Raw genomic sequence first — 11,223 nt, 5'->3', positions numbered from 1 at the left:
GCTAAGCTTTATGTAGTGCTCTACCCAACCTTCAGAGGCTTGATGGTAACTCCCAGAGACAGGGAGGACTGACATTCCTCCTCAGCGTGCATGGTGGGTGTGGTGCAGTGGGGAAAGATGGGCGCCAGTCACTTTTAAAAATTAACAAAGAGAGTTTTTTTCTCTTAACAGGAAAATGCAGGAGAGAGGGGTAGGGCACAGGACACTCTTAAGCAAATGCAATAGCAAATTGGCAGACTCCTCAGACAAATAGTAGAACAAGGCTGACAGCAATACAGAAAACATGGTTTTAAGCTGAATTCAGAGATCTGTATTCTATAGCAACAGCTGTCTCCTGTAGAAACAACTCATATTGGATGAGTTCTCGCCTGAAGCTTTCCCAGCCACTTCATAGTGCCCAGCTTATGAAAAGTCTCCTCTGGTACTCCTTTAGAACTCCATCCCTCTCAACCTGCCATCGACAACAAGAGGTGTTGACCTCTGGCAACTTCTTCTCCCATGCCTCCCGGCATCGATCAGGCTCCCCTCAGGCTGAGCCCCTTTACACGTGGTTAGGCCTCAGGCTTCCGGCCTACACCACAACTGCTGCTTCTCATGCATCCACCCAGATCGCAGTCTGGGTGGAAAGAATTCCCCTCACCAGACCTTTTCCGAATAAATACCTTCTCCCAGCATCCTCGGCGGCTGAGAGAAGTATACACACTCATAACCTGCATTCTCTGTAATTCATCACACTGATGCCAAAGGTAACAGTGCCACCTACTGACAAAAGGGTGAAATCACAGTTAACACCAGGCTTAGGAGAAATCCTTTCAATCAACAGACTACAAATTAGCCAGGCTAGCTACCACCTAGCACAACTACATTTATTAGCAGCCCTGTTTAGGACAAGGATGCTACATTTATAAGCTTTAAGCTAGCTAATGAAGGCTATCATTTAAACTCCAAATGTTCTACTTTTATCAAGGAAAGAAAGCACAGATAGTTAAAATATATTTGTAAAGTACTGTGCGCATAGAAGAGAACATGTAGAACAAATGGGATTCTGTTGAGTGCAGTTGGGCAAAGGGAACAAAGGTAAAAAGCTGAAGTGTGAATGAACGCTATGTAAAAAAAGATGTGGACTGGCATTTATTTCAGCCAAATTTCACTAAAGTAGCTTAACCACTTCTGCCCCAGAAGATTTGGCTACTCAATGACCAAGCCATTTTTTGCAATATGGCACTGCAATATGGCACTGTGTCGCTTTAACTGACAATTGTGCGGTCGTGCGATGCTATACCCAAACAAAATTGACGTCCTTTTTCCCCACAAATAGAGCTTTCTTTTTGTGGTCTTTGATCACCTCTGCGGTTTTTATTTTTTGCGCTATAAACAAAAGAAGAACATCAATTTTGGAAAAAAAAAACACAATGGGGGTTATTTACTAAAGGCAAATCCAGTGTAAAGTGCACTTGGAAGTGCATTTACTGTAGATCTGAGGGGGACATGCAAGGAAAATAAAAAAACAGCATTTTAGCTTGCACATGATTGGATAATAAAATCAGCAGAGCTTCCCCTCGTTTCAGATCCACCCCTCAGATTTCCAGCGACTGCACTTCCAAGTGCACTTTCAGTGCAATTTCAAGTGCCCTTTGCACTTGTAGTTTGCACTTGTAGTACAAAGTGGAGTTGCCTTTCGTAAATAACCCCCAATATTTTATTTTTTGCTATAAAAAATATCCCAATTAAAAAAAAAAAATATATATATATATATATATATATATATATATATATATATATTTTCCTCAGTTTAGGCCGATATGTATTCTTCTACATATTTTTGGTAAAAAAATTTGCAATAAGCGTATATTGATTGGTTTGTGCAAAAGTTATAGCGTCTACAAAATAGGGGATAGATTTATGGCATTTTTATGATTTTTTTTTTACTAGTAATGACGGTGATCTGCATTTTTTAGCAGGACTGTGATATTGCTGCAGACAAATTGGACACTTTTGACACATTTTTGAGACCATTGACAATTATACAGCGATCAGTGCTATAAAAATGCACTGTTTACTGTATAAATGTCACTGGCAGGGAAGGGGTTAACACTAGGGCGATCGAGGGGTTAAATGTGTTCCCTAGTGTGTGTTCTAACTGTGGGGGAGATGGGATTGACTACGGGAGGAGAGAGATCATGTTCATACTTAGTATGAACACATGATCTCTCTCCTCTCCCCTGAGAGAACCGTGATTTGTGTGTTTACACACACAGATCCCGGTTCTCGCCCTGTCTTGAGCGATCACAGGTGTCTGGCACGCACCCACCAGGCACTTGCATCAGCTTCGGCCACACACTGCAGGCACATGCTGTGGACGAGCCTCCTACAGAGTCTTAAAGGGCCGACGTAGAGGTACGGTGGTTCACACAGAGGAGCCAACATGCTGCAGTACAACTGCGGCGACTGGTCCGGAAGTGGTTAAAATGAACAATATCATTCTCCAAAAATAATCTGCACACATCCACTAGTTAAAGGATAACTACACTTAAATAAATAGTAAAAAAAAAGCATACACAAATGCAACACAAGTCATACTGTAACTAAATGTTATTCAAAATGACCTTTTCAATCTGCAGCACTCTAATTTTCTGTAAAGTTCAATGCAATATGGCAACCTGAAGGTGTTCTGTACACAGACTGTGTAATTTCCTGCTTGTGTGATTGGCTTGCTGATTTTCCCAAAAGTCTGCACTGAGATACAAGTCAGATTTTGAGCATCCCCTTCAATAAAAATGTAATTTTTGGTGAGATAATCCCGAAGGGAAATCATGTCTAAGGGGATGCCATTTTCCTCATTAGAACCTTGCAAGTGCAGCAGCTGGTTGATAATTATAAAATCACTCCCATTCACTTCCATTTTGCACATGGACACAGACAAACAGCTTTTCTATATGATGACATAAATAGGAATCTGCAACAAAGTTTGTTAAAATCCATGCAATGTGCATTGATCACCCAGAGAAGAAGGTTTTCCTTTTAACAAAAGTGGAGTTACTCGTTAATCGCTTGCCACCCAGCCACAGTAAATTTACTGCAGCAGGATGATGTGGGCAGGCAGGATCGCATACATTTACATCACCAGCTTATGGGCTTGCAGAGTCCAGCAGACACAGCAGATTGCAGCTCCCAATACCTGGAGGCTTTCACCCGCTGGGTATCACGTGATCGCTATGTGATCACATGATCACAATGTAAAAACAACTCTTATGACTGGGTTTCATTCATAACAGCTGTGCCTAGTATTGTGATGCTGGGATTGGCTCATAACTATCACATGGTACCTGGGCCAAAAACAGAAGCCTGTACCATGTGATAGCTATGGGCCAATCACGGCATATAATACTAATCACAGCTGTTATGAATGTAACCCATTCATGACAGTTCAAAACATTGTCATTGCAGTGATCATCATTGTAACAGCAATCCCTGATCACCCAGTATGTAAACAAGGCAGACCGCCATTCTGTCAGAGGAGGGGAAGGTACTGATCCTGTGTTTCTGCTAAGCAAGAAAAAAGAAATACAAATATCCCATAGGCGGTAGACATTATAACTTTTGCACAAACCAATCAATATATGCTTATTGGAATTTTCTTACCAAAAACAGCAGAACACATACAGTGCCTTGAAAAAGTATTCATATCCCTTGAAATTTTCCACACTTTGTCATGTTAGAACCAAAAACATGTTTTGTTTTTGGTTCTAACATGACAAAATGTAACATGTAATGTATTTTATTGGAATTTTATGTGATGGACCAACACAAAGTGGCACATAAAAGTGGAAGGAAAATGATGAATGCTTTTCAAATTTAAAAAAAAATAAGCATGTGAAAAGTGTGGGGTACATTTGTATTCAGCCCCCCTGAGTCAATACTTTGCAGAACCACCTTTCGCTGAAATTACAGCTGCAAGTCTTTTCAGGGATGTCTCTATCAGCTTTGCACATCTAGGCAGTGAAATGTTTGCCCATTCTTCTTTGTAAAATAGCTCAAGCTCTGCCAGATTGGATGGAGAGCGCCTGTGAACAGATTATTTTAAGTCTTGCCATAGATTCTCAATTGGATTTAGGTCTGGACTTTGACTGGGCCATTCTAACACATGCTTCTCTGAACCATGGGAGCTATACTACTCTATATGGGAGAACATGAGGTCTCCTTTTGACTGGAGCACCCCACTCCCTCAGGAAGTACCTCTCATTAGTGACCACCTGTGTCATGGTGGAGACCTCATGTTCTCCCATATAGAGGAGTGTAGCTCCCATGGTTCAGAGAAGCAGGATCTCCCAATCTATGGATAGTGTAGGACCCACTAATCATGGGGTACTTTGTCGCAGTAAGTGGGCTTAAGCACCATGTAGCAATATGGTGTGACCAAATCCCCATATTTTTTGATAATGTTTTTTGAAAATGTCTAGGTGTTTTTAAAAAGCCTTGCTGGAGGTAAATGTTAGTTTTGCATGTGTGCGCTGTAATATTTTTGTTCATTTGTATGGTCTTATGGCAGCACCATCTTTATGCATTTTTTTAGGGTGTGCCCCCCAAATATTTTGTTTGTGATGTGAAGGGGTGACAGAGGATACTGATGTGAAGATGAGGGGGACTGTGATGTGGGGTGGGGGCTGAGAACACTAATGTAAAAGGGGGAGGTCTGTGATGTAAGGAGGGGCTGTGATGTTAAGGGGGACTGAGAACACTGATGTAAAAGGGGGAGGTCTGTGATATAAGGAGGGGCTGTGATGTTAAGGGGGACTGAGGACACTGATGTAAAAGGGGGAGGTCTGTGATCTAAGGAGGGGGTGTGATGTTAAGGGGGACTGAGGACACTGAAGTAAAGAGATGCTGTAATGTAAAGGGGGCTGTATTGTAAAGAAGGGGACTGTTATGTAAATGGGGCACTGTAATATAATGCAAGGGCTTCAATGAAAGGGGGGGCACTGTAATGTATAGTGGGGCCTGTATTGTAAAAGGGGGAGACTGTGATGGAAAGGGGTCTGTATTGTAATGGGGGGGAGGTTGTATTTTAAAGAGGAGTACTGTGATGTAAAGGAGGGCCCTGTAATGCAAAGTGGGGCTGTGAAAGGGGCATGGAATGTAAAAGGGGGCTGTTTTGTAAAGGGGGGTTGCTGTGATGTAAAGAGGGGCACTGTGATGTAAAGAGGGGGTTCTGTGATGTAATCGAGAGCGCTGTGGTGAAGACTGTGATGGGAAGAGATTAAACAGAAGGATAGGGTGCGCTATGGAATCAGTTATACAGAGAGTCTGTAGTGTAATGTAAGGTAAGCAGCCTCTATTATGTTTCCATCCAGATGGATGGAACCGTAAAATAGGAAAAAGAAGGAAAATAGATGTGGCGCTATACCTTATAAAACTCACTAGAAAATATAATATAAATAAAAATATAAATAAAATTGTACAAATTTTCCAGCTTGCTGGCTAATATTTTAAAATGTTTTTGAAAAACAGCAAGAAACCTTAATGGACTGTATAGTAAAATCTATAGTAAAATCAATAAATAATAATAAAGTGCTAGTGGTATGTCCTTATTAGTTAGTAAATGCAAAGTGAATGTAAATTTTCCAGCCTGCTGGTTAATAAATGTAATGAAACTGTACAGTTCACTCAAATTAGGTAAAGGTGAATAAATAAATATTTAGATAAATAATAGTGAAACTATCATGAATTGATCAATACTTAGTAGTGAAGGCTACTTAGAGTTACTTGTGACTGTGATTGTAGCACGACTAAATGAATGGACACAAGGGGAACAATCAAACCTATATAAACGTGAATGCTGGTGGGGTGGTGGGTGTAAACACACTGTGTCAAATATCAAAACATGCCAAAAAATTAAGAAAATTCAAAAATGGAAAATTAAAACCAGTGAGAAAATGAAAAATGAAGATATAAAAGATTAAAAATATAAAAGATTAAAAATATATTAGTCCAGAAAGTAAAAAGTAAAAAATCTAAAAAATCTTGCGGTGACAAGTCTAATATGAAAGTCCAATTGAATAAAGTTTATAGTTGATATTTAAACATGAAATGAATATTTGGTGGTGGAAAAAGTAAGTGAAGAAAGTGACATCGATATTCGTTTGCAGTGAACGTTTGCAGTGAACGTTTATGGATTTTGCTCTCACCAGAGATATGACCCCGTCCGGGGTGGATCAGCCTCCACAGTATAAGCCACTGTGTCGCTTCTTGGGCTGTCTCTGCTGTGCTGCTGGGGAGATCCTTCGTTCTTCCGTGGGGATGTTGTACCTCGTTTACATGTGATAGAAAAGAGGACTGCCCATGGTGTAGTATGTTTGAAACTCAGTTTTATTGAAACAACCTTAAAAATACTCACATTTAGTACGAAAAAAACGAGTATTGTATTAAAAGCGTTCGGAATATCCACTCGGCTGACACGCCGTTTGTGCTGAAGGTGTACGTATCTGGCCACGCCCTACGCGTTTCGTCATTCAGACGTCATCTGGAGCGGCCATCTTCATACACCTTTCCACTTTTATAGGGTATAGTAACCAATCGCGCATGTGCGGGGTCACAGCCGCCATGTTTGTTAAGGTAATTCTCAATGTTAAACCTATTATTATGCCGGCCCGGCCGCCATGTTGGTTGGGGAAATTGTCTATACTAAGCCTGTTGTTATGCCTGCCTAGCAGGCAGTGTATCATTGCGCCTGCTGTTGATTGTTAAACGCAGATTGGACACTATTCCTACTTAAGTGGAATATATGCTATTATGACACCTTTATGCACACACATCAAAATTGTAACCATAGAACAAGGATAAAGGATAAAAATAACTATTACAATAATTTGACAATATTTACGGGATTACAATAGTTTAGAAATAAAAATAAAAATAAAAATGAATATAAAAATAAAAATAAAAATTGAGTTAAAAATAACCATAAAAATCTATCAAAAGGAAACTGAAAATCAGAGGAGAAATTTGAGGGAAGGACTAGAAGGGGGGGACTAGTCTTATGTGTATATATCTTATTATGGAATCTGAAGGTAAATTAAATCGGTACTGCCTAAATTAAAATTAAAATTAAAATTAACCTCAAATTTATATTAGACTTCGTCTCAGATATGGAGGAGGCTAGTTGGGTTCCAGAGATTTTTGAATGGGAAATTTTTTTTATATTTGGCGTGCTTGGATGTGTTATTTATGAAATTTTGGACTATATGCTATGTTGCCCAAGGACTAGAATGCTTGGTACATTTAGAGGAAGGGAAAAAGAACTCTTTCGTCCCAAGCTATCGATATATGAAACATATTAAAAATTATATATTAAAAACATGTATATTAAAGAACTTTTTTGTTAAAAACTTTTTGTTAAAAAGGTAGAATAGAATGTGGTTAACGATAGAATAGGATAGGAATGTTGCTATTTTTGCATTGGGTAGGAGAATTAAGATGTTAGGGACATTAGGGTAATAGAACATAGAACATAAGTTTTTAAGTTTTTCGTTAAAGACCTCGTTGATTGTGTGGCATACGATCTCCACACGATGTGTTAAGACAGGAGTCGATTAAAATTTGGTTAAAAATTGGTTAGAAAGCAATTGAGGTCCAAGTCTATGTTCATTCCATCTGGTTGCATTGTTTCCATATTAAAAATCCATCTGGTTTCGTTTTGGGAAATTTTCTTGGTCATATCTTCTCCCCTCCAATGTCCCTTGATTTTATCTATTGCATAAAAAATCATCTGTTTCGGATCTTGGTTGTGAAAGTCTCTAAAGTGACGTGAGACACTGTGTTTATCATATCCTTTCCTGATATTCTTGATATGTTCTTTGATTCTCACATGCAATTCTCTTGTGGTTCTACCCACGTATTGTTTATGGCAAGGACATTCTATAATGTATGTAACATGCGTACTTTTGCATGAAATGAGTTCCTTAATGTTGAATTCTCTCCCGTTGGTAGTTGAAGTAAATTTTGTAATTTTTCTACTGGTTTTCTTACTTGTACGGCAGGGTAGACATTGGCCACATTTAAAAAAGCCTTTAAGATGTTCGGCAATTTTGATTTGTCGTGGGGGGTCTATCGTGTTTTTTACTAAATTATTTCTTAAGTTGGGAGCTTTTTTGTATATGAAAGAGGGATTATTGGGCAAGATTTGTTTTAGTACGTCATCTGTTTTTAAAATAGGCCACCGTTTTTTAATAATCTTTTCTATCTCTTTGTGTTGTCTATTGAAACCTGTCAGGAAGGCGGTTTCCATATTCCTGGTCTTCTTGGTATTTGTTTTGCTCTCTAGCAGTTGTTTCCTGTCCATTTTTAATACACTATCTTTGAGAGCCCTTAGTTGGGTTTCTTTATATCCTTTACTGATGAACCTATTAATGATGACCTCGGCCTGTTTATTAAAATCTTCTATTTTTGTACAATTCCTGTATAATCTTACAAGTTGTCCTCTAGGAATGTTACTAATCCATCTTGGGTGATGGCAGCTTGAGGTAGGAATGTAGCCATTTCTATCCGTGGCCTTGAAAAAGGTTCTAGTGCCCAAGGATCCATCCATTTTAAAAATCTGTAAGTCCAGGTAGTCCACGCTCTGGTTGTCCCAGCTTCCTGTGAACGTAATATCATAAATATTTTGATTTATCTCCTCTAAAAATTGCTGTAGTTCCAAGTTGGTGCCTCCCCAGATGATTAAAATATCATCTATGTACCTTTTGTACATCTTGATATTTTTTCTAGTGACTCCATAAATTTGTTCTTCCTCCCAATGGTCCAGGAAGAGGTTTGCCACGCTGGGTGCGTATTTAGCCCCCATTGCTACTCCTTTAGTTTGGACATAGTGTTTGCCTTTATACCAAAAATGGTTGTGGGACATAGCCAGCTCTAGTCCTTCAAGTATATAATCAATCTGTTCTTGTTTTAGTTTGGATCTATTATGGAGGGCCCACTTTACTCCATTTAGTCCATCTTTCTGCTTAATGTTTGTGTAAAGAGAATTTACGTCAATTGTTACTAATATGTCCTTTTCTTCTATGTTAATGTCCTGGAGTTCCTTTAGGAGTTGTCTGCTGTCTTTCAGATATGACTTGCCTTCCACTACCAGTGGTTGTAGGAATCCATCTACGTAAGCCCCTAGTCTTGAAAATAAGGAATCTATCCCACTCACTATGGGTCTTCCTGGGGGCTGTGTTTGATTTTTATGTATCTTCGGTACATAATATATCACTGGAATTTTCGGTGCCTTGGGTATGAGATACCTCGATTCCTTCTTGTTGAGTATTCCTTTGTTTAGGCCCTTGTTAACGTAATCTGTTAGTTTTTTGTTATGCTCTTCTTTTGGGTTTTTCTTCAATTGTTTGTAGGTGTTTGGAATGCTAAGGAGCTTAGTCATCTCTTCCTCGTAGGCGTTTTTGTCCAGTATCACCAATCCTCCTCCCTTATCTGCTGGTCTGATCACCACGTCTTTTTTCTTTTCTAATTGTTTGATGGTCTTCCATATGCCCTTTCTTTTTGAGGGTTTGATTGTTAACTCTCTGATATCCTTTTCTACCATTTTTTTAAAAACTTTAATACCTTCATTCTGTTGTTGGTTAGGGTTGAAAACAGAATTGTTTCTTAGTTGGGAATGTTTGTATTGTGTCTCTTCCCTATCCGTATTTGTAAAATCCTTATTAGCATAAAACTTCTTTATATTTAATTTCCTTATGAACTTTTGTAAGTCTATGAAGGTTTCGAACTTGTCCAGGTTCTTGTCTGGTGCAAATTTTAGGCCTAGGTCTAGTATTTTGAGTTCCTCCTCATTAAAAGTGACCCGGCTAAGATTATAGATGCCTTTCCCTAGTGTTCTCTCCTTCTTTTTCTTGTTGCCTCCTCTCTTTCCCCTCTTTCGTTTTCTTCTACCCATCTTGGTGGTCTGTATTCTCTCCTCTGGTTCTCTGGGAATTCCGTATATTCTCTTCTTGTCTGCCCTGGGCCATTCCATCTGGGATTCCAACCTCCATTTCTTCTGGGCGGACCCTGGTATTGATTTCTTGGTGGGTAGCGAAATGGTCTCCATCCCCCTTTCTGTCCATATGGGGGATTGCCCGGTGGTCTGTGGCCTTGGTCCCTGTGAAAATCCCTTTGGTATCTGTTATGAAAAGATGTTCGAGGGTAATCCCTAAGGGGAGAGTATCTATTATGATGTGTCGGAATGTTATAAGTCCCTGGGTCTTGATATTGGTTACCTCTAGGGGTATCCCATTCCCTTCTATTGGTGTTGTTATAATTACTTATTTCAATCCTCCGGTAATTCGGTGTGCGGGGTGCTGTGGTTCTTCCCATCCTATTTGGGGTCGGTGTAGGTTGTTGCCATGTTTCAACTATCCTATTGTCTTGTTCTTCTACTGAGTCTTCTCCCATGGATATGTCATTTTCTTTACATTCACTTTGCATTTACTAACTAATAAGGACATACCACTAGCACTTTATTATTATTTATTGATTTTACTATAGATTTTACTATACAGTCCATTAAGGTTTCTTGCTGTTTTTCAAAAAAAATTTAAAATATTAGCCAGCAAGCTGGAAAATTTGTACAATTTTATTTATATTTTTATTTATATTATATTTTCTAGTGAGTTTTATAAGGTATAGCGCCACATCTATTTTCCTTCTTTTTCCTGTGATGGGAAGAGGGCTGTGATATAATAGGAGGGCTGTGATGTAAAGGTGAGGACTGATGACACTTAGGTAAAGGGAATACTGCAATGAAAGATCTGGGTCGTAGTACAAATATGAGACTCGGACCACTGCAGGAAGAATATTTTACTGACTGGACCTCAGTGAATTTTATTTCCACCCCTTCTATAGACAACTTCTATAGGGCGCCAACAAGCGAGAGTAGCTACATTCCTACATACAGTGGGACCGTGGAGAAGGAACGTAGTCACCCCTCTAAACAGAAGTCAGATCATAGCAGCAAAACAAAGGAATTTGGAGATTTTTTTGAGTTAAAAATACATACTGATCTTAACAGAGTTTAGTGTCACTTTAATCTGCCATATCAGGTGTTCCCACTTTTCCAGGTAAGTCAGCTTTGCCCAAATCCCTCCACTCCTCCCTACTTACTTACTCTATCATTCTTCCCTCTTACATAGTGGGATCAATGGCTCCTAGAAAAGGGTAAGCACAGAACAGTCCAATGCACAGAAATAACAT

This window comes from Lithobates pipiens, unplaced genomic scaffold (assembly GCF_037356315.1).
Source record: "Lithobates pipiens isolate NorthernLeopardFrog02 unplaced genomic scaffold, aLitPip1_a1.2 Scaffold_18, whole genome shotgun sequence".
Lineage (NCBI taxonomy): Eukaryota > Metazoa > Chordata > Amphibia > Anura > Ranidae > Lithobates > Lithobates pipiens.
This window is presented reverse-complemented; position numbering follows the sequence as displayed.